The following is a 19,100-nucleotide window of genomic DNA, read 5'->3' as shown; positions in this document are numbered from 1 at the left end:
CTATCTCTATTGTATTGATTATACGACCTCTACAACTTTATTTTGCAATTTTTTTTTTATTAAAAGGTCTTCAAATGAATAAATTTGTTTTTCATTTATATACATAAATTAATAAATGTGAAATTGCTATACAAGTCAAATAATGGGGAAAAAAATCGTTAATCGAATCGAAATCGAATCGGATTGAAAAATGAATCGTTAGATTAATCGATGCATCGAAAAATTAATCGCTAGATTCATCGATTAGGAAAATAATCGTTTTGCCCAGCCCTACTCCACACATAGACTTGGTTCTGCTTCTATGCCCCAGCTTTGTTTACTTTTTCCCACTGAGGCTTCTAGACTTCTGATTGGCCAACATTTCTGCACGGTTAGGAATCTAGCTCCACCTGCTGCTTTGGCATGTTCATAGCAGCGTTTTCCTTCATTTCTCCCTTTATGTGTGGACGGGATTATTTTTTAAAACGAAAACGGAAAATCTCCGTTTTCAAAAATACCCGTGTACGTGTGGACATAGCCTCAGTCTCTGACTGGAAGCGCTAATTCGTCATTCGGCTTTTGTCAGACTAAAGTAACTGTTTGAAAAGCTAAGCTATACAACAAGGAGAGATTGAGAATTTCCTTTTAGTTCTCAGTTTATTTGATATTGACAAAAGTCAGTCAGTTTTGTCTGATCTTCTGTAAAACAAACTAAGATGTATTTTTAGAATTAATATTTTGTTTCTAAGTGGAATTGACAATTTAGTCTGTTTCGTTTGTTCTATTTTGAAACTTAAACGCTTTAGCGGCTGCCTTTTGTGTAGTTTGCAATATTTGGCTTTATTTATCTGAAAAAGTGAGCAACGGCACATTTAAATCTTACAAATATAGTTATTTGGCTTATATCGTGATAGATATCGTTATCGCCTGAAATGAAAAAAACATATCGTGATATGAAAAAATCTTATATCGCCCAGCTCTATGGCAAAGTATTGAGAATTCTAACCTCTTACATTCTGTTTCTGTGGAGAAAGACACTCCAGTGATTTACTTTATATTTCATCATTTAGTGGCCCAAATATTTTGAACATAGTGATAGAGAAAACCCGTGCTATTTTGCCATTTTTAGTAAGAAGAAAAAGCCACTCCATCTATCCATCTATCCATCCATCCGTCCATCTTCTTCCACTTATCCGGGGCTGGGTCGCGAGGGCAGGACCCCAAGCAGAGAAGCCCCAACGATCAGGTGCCATTCCCCGACCTGGAGGCACAGAGGAAAAAACCCTCTCCTCCACTGGCAGAAACCCTAACATACAGCCAGCAAGCCAAGGGGATACCATGTTCCCTCAATGGTCTTGTCATAGGGGTCTTATATGCCACTTGAATTTTAAAATTGTATTTTGCTCTTTAGGATGTGACTTACTTGCAAAAAGGGAAGTCAGAGGATTGTGGATTGGGTGAGAAGAGTGTGGAGACCCACCATAAAGAAGAGGTTAGTGGGACTAAACTACTTTAAATGTGGTAAAGATTAATTGGAGTTGCACATGAGCTAACACATAATTACACAATGAAAGGTAAAATCATCAAGAAAACAATCCATTTTCTCTGTATAAGTATTTAGTAATCAGGTTCAGTATTGACTGATGAAGGAAAGCTGATGTAATCAGTCAGTTGGCAAAGTACTAACCTCTTAAGTTCTGTTTGTGTGGAGAAAGACAGTCGAGTGATTTACTTTATATTTCATAATTTAGTGGTCCAAATATTTTGAACATAGTGATAGAGAAAACATGCTATTTTGCTATTTTTAGTGAGAAGAAAAATCCAGTTCTTGTCTATATGCCCCTTGAATTTTAAAATGGTCTTTTAATCTTTAGGAGGTGAGTTCCTTCCAAAAAGCAAAGTCAGAGGATAGTGGATCAGTTGAGAGGGGATCGTTGCACACAGAGGTAAGTTGGAGTAAACTGGTTTTAATTGTGCATATATGAGTTAGACAAGTCGATGGCTTGTATAACTTTAACTTGCAAGATGTACTAAGTGTACTGGGGTTAATGTTTAATTTAATTCCATGATGTATCTTTTTAAGCAGGAACCCACAGTGACTTCTCTCTGAGGCCCAAAAAAGATGGTGAGAGTGCTGTCAGTCTGGTCATTGTGTTGTAGTTGTTCTGAATCCAAGTTTTCTGGGTGCATCATGGGCTATTGCAGATGTTTTCTTTAGCCTTGTAGGACCTTGCTTCCACATATGTGGACGTCACATTTTAGGTTGTCTAGACAAAAATACAAAATTTTGCTCTACGAGGGTCTCAATTCCACTTACGAGAACATTATACTGCCTCTGTTCTATCAAAATGTAAAACAAATGTCCTCATAAGTGGGTCTCATTTTTCTCAGAAACAAAAATCTGGTAAATTCTTTGTTTTTACACTCATCAGGTCCCAATCAGCCCAAATAGCAAAGAGAAATTAAAAATGCATGCCATGAAAGAGATCGCGTCTTAGCACATTAAGCTAGGATTTGGCTTACCAGGATAAAGAAATCTGATGCAAGTAATCAACTGTCAGATTATTAAGTAGTGGAGACTATGAATTGTTGTTGGTGTGCATGTGGCTTAACTCACACCAAATTAAAACATAAAAGTTAAAATCTTTGGAAACATTCATGGCTTTAGTTAGATTTCACTGAGTAACCATACACAGATCCTCCCTTCTTTACAAGACATATTGAGAAGACACTGATTTACATGTGAGCATCTTTGTTATATGAAATGGTCACATGCCCTAAATGTCTTTACTTTTTTGCTTTTGTGTTATAGCCAGAAGACATGGGTGTCACAGTTCCAATGGATGATCAGGACATCCAGTTGCCACGTCTGGACAGATGTTCAAAGTGTTTATGCTTTTATCATTTCAATTTTGTGTTCGAAAAAAAAAAAAAAAGCTTCAAGGCTGAGTCACAAAAAAAGTTCAAGACACCCTTGAAGGAAAAACAAAGTTCTTTATGTTTTTGCTAAATTTAAATCTGCTTTAAAAAAAATGAAGGATTTGTTAGTATCTGTGTTCTAAATGTCAAACAAAATAAAGATATTTCAGTTCTGTGGACTTGTACAGTGGGGCAAAAAAGTATTTAGTCAGCCACCGATTGTGCAAGTTCCCCCACCTAAAATGATGACAGAGGTCAGTAATTTGCACCAGAGGTACACTTCAACTGTGAGAGACAGAATGTGAAAGAAAAATCCATGAATCCACATGGTAGGATTTGTAAAGAATTTATTCGTAAATCAGGGTGGAAAATAAGTATTTGGTCAATAACAAAAATACAACTCAATACTTTGTAACATAACCTTTGTTGGCAATAACAGAGGTCAAACGTTTACTATAGGTCTTTACCAGGTTTGCACACACAGTAACTGGTATTTTGGCCCATTCCTCCATGCAGATCTTCTCGAGAGCAGTGATGTTTTGGGGCTGTCGCCGAGCAACACGGACTTTCAACCCCCGCCACAGATTTTCTATGGGGTTGAGGTCTGGAGACTGGCTAGGCCACTCCAGGACTTTCAAATGCTTCTTACGGAGCCACTCCTTTGTTGCCCGGGCGGTGTGTTTTGGATCATTGTCATGTTGGAAGACCCAGCCTCGTTTCATCTTCAAAGTTCTCACTGATGGAAGGAGGTTTTGGCTCAAAATCTCACGATACATGGCCCCATTCATTCTGTCCTTAACACGGATCAGTCGTCCTGTCCCCTTGGCAGAAAAACAGCCCCATAGCATGATGTTTCCACCCCCATGCTTCACAGTAGGTATGGTGTTCTTGGGATGCAACTCAGTATTCTTCTTCCTCCAAACACGACGAGTTGAGTTTATACCAAAAAGTTCTACTTTGGTTTCATCTGACCACATGACATTCTCCCAATCCTCTGCTGTATCATCCATGTGCTCTCTGGCAAACTTCAGACGGGCCTGGACATGCACTGGCTTCAGCAGCGGAACACGTCTGGCACTGCGGGATTTGATTCCCTGCCGTTGTAGTGTGTTACTGATGGTGACCTTTGTTACTTTGGTCCCAGCTCTCTGCAGGTCATTCACCAGGTCCCCCCGTGTGGTTCTGGGATCTTTGCTCACCGTTCTCATCATCATTTTGACCCCACGGGATGAGATCTTGCGTGGAGCCCCAGATCGTGGGAGATTATCAGTGGTCTTGTATGTCTTCCATCTTCCGACGATTGCTCCCACAGTTGATTTTTTCACACCAAGCTGCTTGCCTATTGTAGATTCACTCTTCCCAGTCTGGCGCAGGTCTACAATACTTTTCCTGGTGTCCTTCGAAAGCTCTTTGGTCTTGGCCATGGCGGAGTTTGGAGTCTGACTGTTTGAGGCTGTGGACAGGTGTCTTTTATACAGATGATGAGTTCAAACAGGTGCCATTCATACAGGTAACGAGTGGGGGACAGAAAAGCTTCTTACAGAAGATGTTACAGGTCTGTGAGGGCCAGAGGTTTTCCTTGTTTGAGGTGACCAAATACTTATTTTCCACCCTAATTTACGAATAAATTCTTTACAAATCCTACCATGTGAATTCATGGATTTTTTTTTCACATTCTGTCTCTCACAGTTGAAGTGTACCTCTGGTGCAAATTACTGACCTCTGTCATCATTTTAAGTGGGGGAACTTGCACAATCGGTGGCTGACTAAATACTTTTTTGCCCCACTGTATTTATCAGGACTAAATAGCAACACATAGAAAAAAATGATTTTGACAATACTTTAATTTTAGTATTTTTATTCATAATTATTTGGATCTGGAGCAGGTAACTAGTACTTTTAGAAATATGGCCTTCTATGTAAGCATTGGGTCAAAAATAAATCTACATATCAAGATGCTGGGTCATTCAAAATACAATAGTGGAATATTGGGTGCTTTCATTTGACTCAACATCTTTTATTACTTCAAATCTTTCTGAGCTATTGGTTGTACTAAGTTGCTTGATTCAACCAACATTCAACTACATTACCCCTTATTAGGGATGTCCAGATCCGATCACGTGATCGGAAATCAGGCCCGATCATGTGGTTTCAGATTCAATCGGGGCTGCATCAGTGGCGGAGCGGGGTTTTTTTTTTTACTGGACTTAAGCCCGGGTTGTTTTTTCAGAAGTCTTTTGGAGTGTAATTTTTTCATAGTTAGATGCCTGACTTACAACTGTATAAAACAAAAACTACACACAATATTCGAAGCACATAGTGCACACTGTGAGAATTTACGACTGTGCGTAAATCCCCCCTAATATTGGTATGATCCGAGCTCAGACACTAAGCGACTGAACGAGGGGGCGGGGGGAGCTGCTGCCTGCCAGTGCGCTTTCGGAGAAGTGGAGACCGGCAGACAGAGGGGAACTGAAGTTTGACCAGGTACCAAAGAAAATCATTCATACTGTACAAATAATGTAAATATGACGGTGAAAGATTGATATCAAACTGATCACTTGACCTATATTACATTACTTGTTCTTCAAGTGAATCAACAAATGGCGAAGTGAAAAGCCGAACAACAACAATGCTGTTTCTTTAGAGAGTCTTAGCTTACATGTGTGTTTATTTCATATTTTCAGTTGTTACAGTCTTTACAATTAAGAAATACAGATAGTTTCTGTCTTTACTCTTAAAGTTAACAAATATTTTTTATATTTATCAATCTAAAAAAATATAAACATTTAGTCTGATTTGATGTTACAATTAAAAAAGTGTTTGCGTTTTTATCTGAAGAGTATGTAAATATCTGTTTTCAACTGTATATTTGATGATGTTGGTGTTTGGCTTGATTGTCAGCACAAAGAGGGAGAGAGAGGAACAGAGAGGGGGAGAGCGGAACAGAGAGGGAACAAGAGCAGGTGAGACACACATGTTAGTCAAATGGTTGTTTACCAAAAGTACCACTGTATCATAGGTACTCATGTATCTCGTACCTAGTGTTTTTTTTAGGTTTGTTATTTTTCAAATTCTATATTTATTAAGTTATGCAGGCTTGTTTGCACAACAAGGCTAAATAATTATATAAACCTTTCTCAATCTAAATAGTGGACTTTGGTAGAATTAAAAAATAAGTGTAGTGCAGGTCTATGGTGATTTTTAGTGCTACTGTCATCTAGTTCTGATTCTGGTTCTGTCTTGGTTAAGTCTTAAGTAGTCCTGATTTTGAACTGTTGTAGTCCTGTTTTAATTATAAACAGATTAAGAACAGAGGCGGTGGTTTACGACACCAACTGTCTGCCATCTATAATTCAGTTTTGAGTTCCCTCCCAGACGCCTTAACGCCCACTCACATCCTGGGCCATCTGACCTCAGGAAATCACATAAGGTGGGGCCAGGTTTCACTTGAGCTCACCCAAAACCTTGGCTGATTGGGACCCACACCCGCTTTCACACCTTGGCTCAGGTGATTAGAGGATCATCAGGGGGTCCTTTTGTCCCTCTTTGGGGGGATACTCCCACTGGGTTTTAATCTGGGACTCTCTGCCATTTGACCTTAGAACTGAAGAAGCTTCTCGGATGAGAGGTGAAACGTCTTCAAGCAACTTTAAAAAGTCCAGACGCTTTTCTTTGCAAGCTCCTTTGACTACGATGACCTGGATGACTGAGAACCTTCACAAACATACTGTTGTCTTTCTGGTTTACTTGTCTGTTACAAACAATGTTTAAAGATTAAAGAATGAGTGACAAAAGAGGATTAGCACAGCTGTGGTCAACAGTTTTGGGAGTAGCACAAAATTATTTCATTGTTTCATTCAGTGTGCCATTTCAGTTTTTATTTTATTAATTTTTATATGCTTACGTGATCTAGTGAAGAACATTCACAATTGCAGAGAAATAAAAATGTAGGTTTAATTTTGGACACTACTGTAACTGACAAATCCTTGAGGACAAACAAAGTTCATTCTGTTTTTCATGAAGAAATCAAAGTACTTAGTGATAGCTGTGTATTAAATGTTCAAATAAAACAAAGAAATTTGAGATATGTGGACAGTTTTATCTTGTTTTATTAAAGAGTAAATACAAAAATTATGTTAAACATTGATTTGGCAAGTTCTTTTTGGAAATCATTCCAGTGATTGTAAGAAGCATATGACTAGTTCTTTAGGAAATACTTAAAGAACTAGACATGTTGGGTGTTATGGTCCCAAAACACCAAAATCATGTTAGATATGACCCAACAATGGGTCTTGTACTGAGAAATTTGTTCAATGATGAGATGTTGGGTTAAACCCGATATCTCAATATGAGACCCAGGAGCTCTTTACAAACCTCTTACCTCATGGTGTATATCGTCTGTATTGAGATGGTGGGTCATAGGGCTTGACAAAGGACTATTGGCCACTGACTAAACCTATGAGATGTGAAAATTGGTATGAATTCGCAGTGATGCTGCTAGTTTCAGACACACCGCAAAGGGACTGATTATCCTGTCAAACTCAGTATGTATTGTGGTGACCATTTGCGGGTCTCCATTCGCAGAGCAATGTCCTTTGCCCACCAACCAACCATTTTGTCCTGTAGTGTATGTTGGAACGGTTGAATGGTGTTGATCAGCCTATCTGAGTTTATGGTTAACTGACCTGAATAGAGCCTGCCTAGTGCGATCCCACACCAGCCAACTGCGCTGTACATGATGTTGAATAGAGGGCACCGCCAGTACTGCCTCCTGCTCCGGGAACCTTGGTGGCTGATAACCTAGAGAGACTTCAAACGGAGAGCCACCAGAAGCAGATGATGTGGGTGTTTTATATGCACACTCTGCCCAGGGGAGGTAAGTGAACCAAGTAACTGGATTATGGGTGGTCATACAGCGGAGTGTGGTTTTGAGTTCTTGGTTAAGTCTTTCTCTCTGACCACCAGATTGGGGATGGTACCCAGAACCAGGCAGGGTTTGGCTCCAATGTCAGTGCAGAAAGCCTTCCAGGCCTGGGACCTGAACTGCGGACCGCGGTCGAAGGCCATGTAACTGAAAAACCTTTATCACCAGAATATTAGCAGTTTCTGTGGTAGTGGGTAGTTTATCTAATGCTACAAAGTTAGCAGCATTGGAAAATCTGTCAATGATAGTGAGAATAGTGGTTTTGCTTAATGATACAGACAGCCCTATGACAAAATCCAATGCAATGTGTGACTATGGACAGTGTGGCACGGGGACAGGCTGTACTAGTCCATGATGGCCATTGCGTGTTAGACTTATTTCATGCACAGACTGTACAGGCAGCCACATACTCCCTGACATCTTTCTCTAAGATGTCCCACTAGGTGTCTCAATTAGTGAACTTGTCCTAGCTCTCCCTGGATGACATGCAAATTTTGCGTTATGTATCCAGTCCAGAACCTCAGAACGAGCTGTGGTGGGTGTTACGAGAGGGCTGTTAAGAGAGCCTCCGTACAAAAAAAGAATAGGAGTTCTAGTAGGGACCAGCAACAAACCACCACGCACACACTGCAATGGGTTACACAAAATTTATTTGTTCTTCCTCTAGGCAAACTACCGGCTGAAGACAACTCCGGCCAGGGATCCGAAACCCAAATACCACCACGGTCCGAGTCCTTCGCCTAGTTTACAAAACAGGGGAGAGAGGGTCACTGCACGAACATGCAACCAACACGGATCAATCCTGCAGCTCCCTCAAACAGGTTTGCCACCCACCTGTTTAGACTTTAACTTCGTTCCAGGCTGGGTCTCCACATCTCCTCCCGGCAGTTAGACTTCCCAGAACTGGTCCGATTTTTCTTATTGGGGCACAGGAGGTCTCCAGTCTAGTGCTCGTTTTCCTCTTTTCCAACACGTCCTCTCTTTTCCAACACGTCCTCTCTTTTCCAACACGTCCTCTCTTTTCCAGCACGTCCTCTCTCAGCTCCATAGAAATGCGTCCTCCTTTCCACGTCCTCCGTTTCGTTAAAAGCAAAACCAGGCCAGGCAAAATAAAATCCTTTCCATTAAAAATGTGCACACTTTGTCCTCGATCTCCGGGGCTCTCTTACTTCACCGAAGTCCTACTAAAAACAACAACACCACTTCCTGCTTCCTCTCCCCTTTATAAAGAGGAACTCCAATCGGCCGCTCCCTGTATTCAACTCCGCCTCACTGGCAGCTGGGCTAGAGTAAAATCTCCCCTCCCACATAGGCACAACAACCGTAAGTAAACATGAAAACATGCAATAAATCCAAAACAAACTCAAAAAACAAAACCAACAAAACTTAAGGGGGGGGGGGGTTTTCTCCGTCCCTTCCCACCGTGCTATACTCCGTAACACCCACCCCAACTTTTTCTTAGCCCGTCCTCGGGCACTCTACTAAGTATATCGAGGTGGGGGCTTCCCGAGATTTTCACGGGCAGATCTCCTTAAACCCTCCTGAGTTGTAGGGGCGGACTGGTTGGAGGACGGATAGTGATCTGGCCCTGGCATCTGCTGTGCCATACTCCATAGGAGTAACCACTGGTTTGAGGCTGTCGCTATATCATGCGCAGCCACCATTCCTGGTTCTAGGGCGCCACCTCCTGTTTTATCATTAACGGAAGACAAGAAAGTACATATGCGCAGGCGATTACGATGGACCACTCTAGCAGGCCCATCTTTGCCTTCTGGCCGAATTCTGTAGACTGGGTTCATAGGGTTAGGCTGGCCAACTATAATTTGGATCTCTTCCTCCCAGTGTGCTGCCAGTTTACCCTGTCCGTCCCTTCTTGTCGTATGGACTAGGACCCTTTCTCCCGGGAGCAATGGTGCTGCCCTAGCCCCAACATCATACCTGTCCTTCATCCGGCCTGCAGCCTTCTGGCTGCTCTTTTCCACCATCTGGTATGCCAGCCTCAAGCGCTCATGATGTCCCCTAACCCATTCCTGCGTCGTGGTTGACTCCATGGGTCTCTTCGTCCCCATAAACAGTTCGCCTGGCAGACGAGCATTCCATCCAAACATCAGGTAATGGGGGGTGTAACCTGTAGACGCATGGACAGAGTTATTATAAGCCTGGAGCAGTTCGGGCAAACATTGTACCCACCGAGTCCGCCTCTCTTCCTCTAGGGTGGACAGCATATTTATTAATGTCTGATTGAAACGTTCACAGGCCCCATTTCCCTGAGGGTGATAGGCAGTAGTTCGACTTTTCCGACAATTATAATACTGACAGAGCTCCTTTATGAGGGCAAGACTCGAAATTAGCACCTTGATCCGAGTGCAGTTGTTCTGGGCATCCAATTGGCTGAATAATATGTTTCAACAACATCTTCGCTGTGGTCGCAGCGGTCTGGTCCCTGGTAGGTATTGCCCAAGCATACTTTGTAAACAAATCAGTGGCGACCAAAATGTACTGGTATGAATCTGCCGGTCTACCTAATGTCAGGAAATCAACTGCCACGGTTTGGAGAGGTGCGTGTGTAAGAACAGGACTAAGTGGGGCCTGACCGTCACCACGACCTTTATGACGTACACACCGTTCACAGGATGTTGTCCAGTTCCGCACTCTCTCCTCCATTTGAAGCCAATAAAAACTACGGCGCAGCATCGACAGTGTCTTTGCCACCCCCAAATGACCATTCCTTTCATGGAAAGCCTTCCATGTTGGTTGCTGTTCCTCCAAAGGAACAAGGATTTGGTAGTACGCCTCACAGGTGTTGGAATCCACCCCCCTGCGGACCAGAACACCCTCCAACAACTCCAGCCGTGACCATTGTTTCATGTAGTTTAAGACTACAGTAGGCTCCTGGCGTCTCTCCTCCCCAGATGGCATCTTTCCTCGGGCCATGTAGTGTCTCACTCTATGCAGCGTGGGGTCCTGCTCCTGTAAGCCTTGCCAGCATCCTGGATCCCAATCAATGTGCACAGCCTGAACCCATGCTTTTTCGTCCACCCTCCGTGGAGGCACCAAATCCTGGGGCTGCACCTGCAATGGCATTCTAGACAGAACATCAGCATTCACATTTTCCTGGCCAGGCCGATACTTAATATCAAATTGATAATTTGCAAGCTGGGCCACCCACCGTTGCTCCACTGCGCCCACTTTTGCAGTCGATAAATGGACCAATGGATTATTATCAGTATAGACTGTGAACAGAGACCCCCATAGATAATCTTTAAATTTCTCCGTCACCGCCCACTTCAAAGCGAGCAGCTCCAGCTTAAAGGAGCTATAGTTTGCATCATCCCTTTCGGCGGGTGCTAAGCTTCTGCTAGCATAGGCTATCACACATTCCTTCCCATCTTGTACTTGAGACAGTACTGCACCAAGGCCCACTTTACTGGCATCCGTATAAAGCCGGAAGGGTAATCTGAAGTCAGCAAAAGCTAAAATAGGAGCCTCTAGCAATTTCTGCTTCAGAAGATCAAAGGACTGCTGACAATCCTCATCCCAATTTATGGGGATATTCTGTTTTTTATTCTTCGGTACTCCCACCAGCAGCGAGTTAAGAGGCCTAGCAATACCCGCAAATCCTGCAATGAACCGCCGATAATAACCGGCAAAGCCCAAGAAGGAACGCACCTGATGAATAGTCTGCGGGGCCGGCCACTTCTGTACAGCGGCAATCTTATCAGGGTCCGGAGCCACACCCTCACTGTTCACCAGGTGACCCAGGAACTTCACCTGTTGCTGGAAAAGAACACATTTATCAGGTCGCAACTTCAGCCCATAGCCCTTCAATCTTGCAAACACTGCCTGCAGATGTTCTAGGTGGCTGTCAAAATCCGGTGAATATACTATCACATCATCCAAATATACAAAAGCGGACTCTGTGATTTGACTTCCCAAACAACTCTGCATCAACCTTTGAAATGTTGCTGGAGCATTACACAATCCAAAAGGCATTCTTTCGAACTCATACAAGCCAAAAGGAGTACAAAATGCAGTTTTTTCCCTGTCAGCTTCAGAAACTTTCACCTGCCAATACCCACTTGCTAGATCGAGGGTGGAGTAGTACTTTGATTTAGTCAGCATCGTCAAGGTCTCTTCAATTCTAGGTAATGGATGGGCGTCTTTATGTGTCACTGCATTCAGCTTACGGTAATCCACACAAAATCTCAATTCCCCATTCTTTTTCCTTACTAGGACAATGGGTGCTGCCCAGGGACTTGTACTCTCTCGCACCACCCCTGATCGGATCATATTATTCAGCAATTCTCGCACTTCCTGATACATTTTAGGGGGGATTGGCCTATACCGCTCTCTAATAGGAGGTGCCATACCTGTCGGAATAGAGTGCGTAATTACATCTGTGTGGCCATAATCCTCTTCGTCAGCAGCAAACACATCACCCCACTTCCTCAAGAGACCATTTAACTTTTCCTGCTCCTCCGTGGATAGATTCGACCGCCCTTGTGTCATAACTTCAATGTGAGGAGCTTTACCAGATGGTTCCGAGCTCACCTGGGATACGCCCACTTCAACAATGCCTGGCCTGGTTTGCTCAAACGTGACTTCAAAAGGCTCCTGAATATCAACATTTTCCGTGGAGAATGTAGCCAGGGCCTCATAACGTCGTAACGTAATAGGAAAAGGATTAAGGTTCCTTACTTTGATGGGGACCCGGCCTCTATAGACAGTTCCTAGCGATCGAGCAACGGCAACTGTACTAGGCCCTTCCAATGGCTCCACCAAGATACATTGTCCTTTCCTCAGTGTCTGTGGGGCCCTAGCCCAAATCACCTGCTCACTGTGCTCAGGGATCCTCACCGGGTGGCGGTAAGCGGGTCGCAGGGTCCCTACTTGTGATACGGGGACCGCTGCCTGAATTCTTTGACAGTCCTGAAAAGCAGATGCCCACGCTTGTTGAGTGTCTACAGTCGAGCCAACCGGCCAGGTCTGGGTCTGTGTCTGAGGTTTCAAAAAAAACACATCCCAACATGGAACGATGATGTTCATACCTAATATAGGTAAGGCATTAGAATTATTGGGGTCATCCTTTGAAATCACAATTCCCATATCTTTCAAGGTAATGTCTCCCACCTGTACTTCAGCTAACACATAGCCCACGTAAGGAATAGCCAATCCATTCGCGGCCTTCAGCTTTAGCCAGTTAAGATCACTCTCTTTCCCCGGCTCCTGTTCACCAAACAATCTCCTAAAACAGGCTTGTGGCATTAATGTTACATTGGACCCAGTATCCAGCAAAAATGTCACTTCTTTACCATCAACGAATACTTCTACTTGACGGCATGCCCCTAAAAATTGAGGGTGGTTTAACTGGGTTGGACCACTATCATCCTTTCCAATCACCTGGCCCATAGCGACTGGATTTACTCGTTTAAAGCCATCTGAGATGAAGTGCCCCGACACTCTCTTGCCATGTGTCCACTAACTCCACACCTACTACAAATAGGCTGCCCTTGCTCATCCCACTTGTGCCGTGGTCGCTCCACCAACCGTGGAGTTTGCTTTGTCACCGGGGGTGGCTCGGACACTTCAACACCTCCCCTATATTGAGGGGAACTAAGGTTCCGCCTTTCTCGCTCACCTCTAGGAGCTGCAAACGTCCGTGGCATTGGTGCTGGTCGGACAAATTCCCTCAGCTCCTCCTGAAGGGTATTTTTAAGATCCATAATTTGCTCCTTCATTTCTGCGAGGATCTCCACTTTGAATTTATCTTTCCAATTCAAAGTATCCTGCCACTTTAAATCCCCTCTTACCACAGCACAAGCGGAGTCCTCATGTACGCCATGCAGCGCATCCGCTTCCAATTGCAGAGCCTCCTTACGCACCTGTTCAAACGAGAGGTTAGGATCGTGCCTTAATAAACGCCGCAGATCACGCTGTATCTCACCCTCCCTAAGACCCAAGACAAACTGATCACGCAGATGCAGGTCGGCCCGCCGAAGATCTTGTGGCTCTTTTGTCTGCAGGCGATGGCCCAACTCCCTTAAGCGTAAGGTAAACTTTCTAATAGGCTCTTCTGTCCTTTGTCTACATTCATAAAACATGGCACGCAGGGTACCCACAGCTGTTTTGTCCCCATACAGTTCTTTAAGCTGAAGAAAGATCTTATCTGGCGTATCCCGCTCCGCTTGTTCCAGAATAAGAATTTCACGTCGTGATTCTCCTCCTAATGCACTCAATACAAAATCACATTGCTGTTCTATCGACCACTTTTGAGCACGGAGCATTGCGCTAATTTGACTCTCCCAATCTTCATAACTCGTATTAAGCCCACAAAATTTTGGTACCCAGGGCGCACCAATAAAAAATGGTGACACCATATTCCTGGTTTCAGATAACTCATCCGCCATATTAATCAGTCTAAGGCAGGTAGGTTTGTATACTGGTCACAAATCCTGTCGACAACGCCAAATGTTACGAGAGGGCTGTTAAGAGAGCCTCCGTACAAAAAAAGAATAGGAGTTCTAGTAGGGACCAGCAACAAACCACCACGCACACACTGCAATGGGTTACACAAAATTTATTTGTTCTTCCTCTAGGCAAACTACCGGCTGAAGACAACTCCGGCCAGGGATCCGAAACCCAAATACCACCACGGTCCGAGTCCTTCGCCTAGTTTACAAAACAGGGGAGAGAGGGTCACTGCACGAACATGCAACCAACACGGATCAATCCTGCAGCTCCCTCAAACAGGTTTGCCACCCACCTGTTTAGACTTTAACTTCGTTCCAGGCTGGGTCTCCACATCTCCTCCCGGCAGTTAGACTTCCCAGAACTGGTCCGATTTTTCTTATTGGGGCACAGGAGGTCTCCAGTCTAGTGCTCGTTTTCCTCTTTTCCAACACGTCCTCTCTTTTCCAACACGTCCTCTCTTTTCCAACACGTCCTCTCTTTTCCAACACGTCCTCTCTTTTCCAGCACGTCCTCTCTCAGCTCCATAGAAATGCGTCCTCCTTTCCACGTCCTCCGTTTCGTTAAAAGCAAAACCAGGCCAGGCAAAATAAAATCCTTTCCATTAAAAATGTGCACACTTTGTCCTCGATCTCCGGGGCTCTCTTACTTCACCGAAGTCCTACTAAAAACAACAACACCACTTCCTGCTTCCTCTCCCCTTTATAAAGAGGAACTCCAATCGGCCGCTCCCTGTATTCAACTCCGCCTCACTGGCAGCTGGGCTAGAGTAAAATCTCCCCTCCCACATAGGCACAACAACCGTAAGTAAACATGAAAACATGCAATAAATCCAAAACAAACTCAAAAAACAAAACCAACAAAACTTAAGGGGGGGGGGGGGGGTTCTCTCCGTCCCTTCCCACCGTGCTATACTCCGTAACAGTGGGCACCAAACTTTGTTTAGCGGCTGGGTCGAGCTCTGTCCCTAAGACCAATCTGATCTCTTCCTCCACCTACCACACAACTGCCCGACCTTACAGCTGACAGGTAGGTTGGAACGAGCCTCCTCCACTTCTCTTCTGGAGGCAAACTGTGGGGAGAGCACATCTGGCTTGAAGTTTCAGGAGCCTGGCCGATACCAGATGGAGAAGGGAAAACGATTAAAGAATAACAACCACTGTGCTTGGTGGGCATTCGATCAGTGTGGAGGTAAGTGACGTGGTTATGGTCTGTGCATACTACAGACCATACTGTGCATACTACAAAGGTTTTTTTTATTTTTAAAAACCTTTTGAATGAATTAAACCATTCATTTTAATTCATTTTACATTTTTAACTATTTAAATATAATAAATTATATTATTTTAATTATACAGTTTTTAATTCGTGTGCTTTCCCTTGGCGGCTCCACTGCTCTGTCCGTTTGGAGGAAGGTTTCCCTCCTTTAAAAAAAACACTGTGGAAATAAAATCACCTTCGCTCCGTTACACATATTACAGGATATATTACAGCAGTGAGCTTGAACTCTGGGTCAAAGATTCTGTATTCTGTAAAAACTAAATTTTCACTGCTTTTATGACCTTTTTAGTGGGGAGAACATAGCTAGGATTTATTGATTTAACAAATCTTTTGAATCCTTTGTCCTCCACAATGCTAAATGGCTGGGAATCCTCAATCACCATGCTAACCAGGTCTTCGTCTATTTGAGATTGTTCTCCTGAGGAAAGACAATAAAGACAAAGCACAAATATAAATATCACACACGTAACTTAAAACAGTTGTATAATATTGTTATATCATTTAGTAACATTACAGCATGCTATGTTATCATGGCATTTGATGGCTCACCTGGTCTTGCTCCACAATCGGTGTTCCCCCTATTCTCATGCAAAGCTCTGTAGTGCCTAAGCATGGATGAGGTGTTGTTGTTATATCCCAGCTCCCTGGCACATAGCAAAACTCCTGCCACAAACTGGCATCTCCATCATATTTGTGAATAATCAGCTTAGGAAGCTTTACCGATGCTCTCTGTGCCAATGAATGAGCAGAGCTAGTGTCACTCACCCTTTGATGCGCGGCTCGTTCGCGGCAATCCTCATTTCGCTTAATTATGCGCCGTGCACGGCTCTTGGACAGGATAATGCGCTCCTTATATTCCTCTGCGCTTTCGATCTCCATTTCCAGGTCATCCAGAGCTGTTTTACGTTCTGTTTCACTATCTAAGGCATACAAACTGAGCTCCTTTGCCGACAGCATTTCCAGTAATGTGCTCAGATGGTCAGTGTCCGGATCTGGTTTAGCCATTTCGGAGTCAATTTGATGTACAAGTCGTGTGGTAGCACCTCTTAACGTCCCACGTTTCCGTGTTGTTCTTTCCATTTTTCTCTGATGCTCGTCATCCACCACTCCCGCAGCTTCGGCGGCGGCGGCTCCACGTAAGTCCTGTTCGCTCATTTCTCCCGGGTTTTGGCACCAAAAAATGATGTGGCGAATCCACTTAGCCAAAAAAATGGATCGGACATCAGTTGTAGAAACGATAGTCTTTATATAAGGCTTCAAAAAGGGGAATGTACAACAAATAAACTTCTCGACATCAGAGCAACATATAATGGCTTCTCGAAACTTTCTTTGCTAGCTAAAACCCAGAGTAACTTTTGTCTACCACAAAGGATCCTGGGAAACACATTTTTCTAATAAAAATACCTGTTAAATGCTCCCCTTTAGCAGAAAATTAAATCTATAATTAACAGCTCTCACTAAACATGTGACTAACACTTAAATCACTTACAAAATAACCAAAATGCTGTTATCAAACAATAAACTGCAATAAAGTTACAACACCTCCCCCCACCGGATGCAATTCGTCACGCATATGGATCATATTACTCACACATCTGGATTCGAGTAGTCACTTCCGGAGTACTTCCGGTAAGGTCAAAAGGTCAAGGCTAGGGTCATCAATCAAATTTTGACACAAGCTGTACTGTTACTTTTTTCTCACTACCGACTGATGAAAGAAACCTAATGTAATCAATCAGTTTACAAAATATTGAGAATTGTAAGTTCAGTTTGTGTGGAAAAAGACAGATCAGTGATTCACTCAATATTTTATAATCTGGTGGCCTAAATACTTCGAACATAGAGGTAGAGAACATAAGTTGTGTGTGAAAAAGGGGTGGTTTTGGGGACCCATAATGCATGGCAAAGCTAGACTTAGTGTGTTAAAAAAATATTATTTTTATTTTTATTCATATGATGTGTGAGTGAGTGTGTAAGAGAGAGTGTGTGTTTGCTAGTGATGTGCGATACCACTCTGTTCAGACAGTAAATGGACTGATTCTTATATAGCACTTTTCTACTCTTCCAGATTATTCAAATTGCTCTGTATAACACACTTTCTCTAAACAGAGTGCTTCCTGACTACATTCATACACATTCACAGTCTTGACATGAAGTCTGGAGGAGCCAAGGATCAAACCACTAACCTTCCGATCTGTAGGTGACGTGCTCTACCCCCCGGTGGTAAACATGAGTAAACCGTCACTAGGTTTTGGATAAAGTGTACACTCACAAACCTGTCAAACCTGCATTTGAAACGTTGGCTACCATAGCAGTACAGTATTGCAACATGGCATTTGGGTCTTCTAACTAAAATAGGAAAATAGGAACATATATAGTGCCATCACTGCCAGACCTGGCCCACATCTGGTTGACATACACTCTGCCATGACACCAGTTAGTCAGAAGTGCCAGCTTGATGCCAGATCCAGGCCAGACCTGTTTTCTATGAGCCTGGGCCACATAAACCAAACCAAAAGCGGGCCAGATGTGGCATGCCATCACACAGACAGTGCCATCTACGCAAGGCCTGGCCCATATCTGGATGACTTACGACTGATCATACCAGAAGTCAGCCAGCAGTGCCAGCTTGACACCAGATCCGGGCCAGACCTGTCTGCTATATGGGATATTGCGACCTCTTCTCCTTTTTGCTAGTTTGAATCCAGCTTCATCCATGAAGATGTATTCATGAGGCCTAACCATTGACTCAAGGTCAAAGATTCTCTGTACACTGCGACAACAAACTACATTTAGTTCTGTAAACGACACAGTATGATGTATACATGCGCTGCATCCCAGACAATACAGTATACATTACAGTACTGACTTTACTGTAAAAGTTTACTTACAGTTTTTCCCAATTGTTTACACACTATTACTTGTACGTCAGACACAATGACTACAACATGTAACTGATGCACCAACCCCCTGAACCAATTCTGCTAAACTACAAGCGCAATTCCTGCTTTACACTCAAATTGCAGTTTTAAAACAAACTTTTTTCAAAACACTACACACAATTCTCTACATTTGGCTGAATTTTCATTAAGAAAATCTCTTGTTATCACAAGATACAGTCATTCAAAATTTAGTCAGTTTCCCTACTTTGCATACTACAGTTTTTTCTGATGGCTTAAGCACATTTTTTTGTAACTATTGGCTATTTTTGCAAAACTCTACACACAAATAAGAAAACCCTTCACCAAATCAGCAAAACATTGTAGTTTTCTTTCAAAAGCTAATAAACCTTCTTAACTTTCCAAACCTTTGTAAAAATAGTATTTTCATATCAAACATTTAACACAAGCCATCACATTAATAAGCACACAATGCACCAACTACAAACTCATGGGCTGAATTAAAAAACACATCTGGCTTTTGTTTTCTCTGTTCACAATCAGGTTATATCAGTTTGAGGTCATACTTTTGTCATAGGTCCGTAAACATAGAGGGATCCAAACTTCAAGTACTGGTGTTTATTCAC

The 19,100-nt window shown here is 43.0% G+C and overlaps 1 long non-coding RNA gene across 2 annotated transcripts; it reads left to right on the top strand.

Moving 5' to 3' along the window:
* Positions 1 to 1,436: 1,436 nt before the first annotated feature.
* LOC120737301 lies at positions 1,437 to 2,902 on the top strand. 2 transcript variants are annotated; one of them, XR_005696720.1, is made up of 4 exons: positions 1,437 to 1,471; positions 1,854 to 1,925; positions 2,066 to 2,104; positions 2,792 to 2,902. It is a non-coding gene; the product is annotated as an uncharacterized LOC120737301 (long non-coding RNA). The 2 variants fall into 2 exon arrangements; XR_005696719.1 differs by having other exon boundaries at positions 1,441 to 1,471; positions 2,063 to 2,104.
* Positions 2,903 to 19,100: the final 16,198 nt, after the last annotated feature.

Source organism: Simochromis diagramma, unplaced genomic scaffold, assembly GCF_900408965.1.
Source record: "Simochromis diagramma unplaced genomic scaffold, fSimDia1.1 OVJJ01000044.1, whole genome shotgun sequence".
Lineage (NCBI taxonomy): Eukaryota > Metazoa > Chordata > Actinopteri > Cichliformes > Cichlidae > Simochromis > Simochromis diagramma.
Note: the sequence above shows the minus strand (reverse complement) of the source record. Positions and strands in the feature narration are given on the sequence as shown.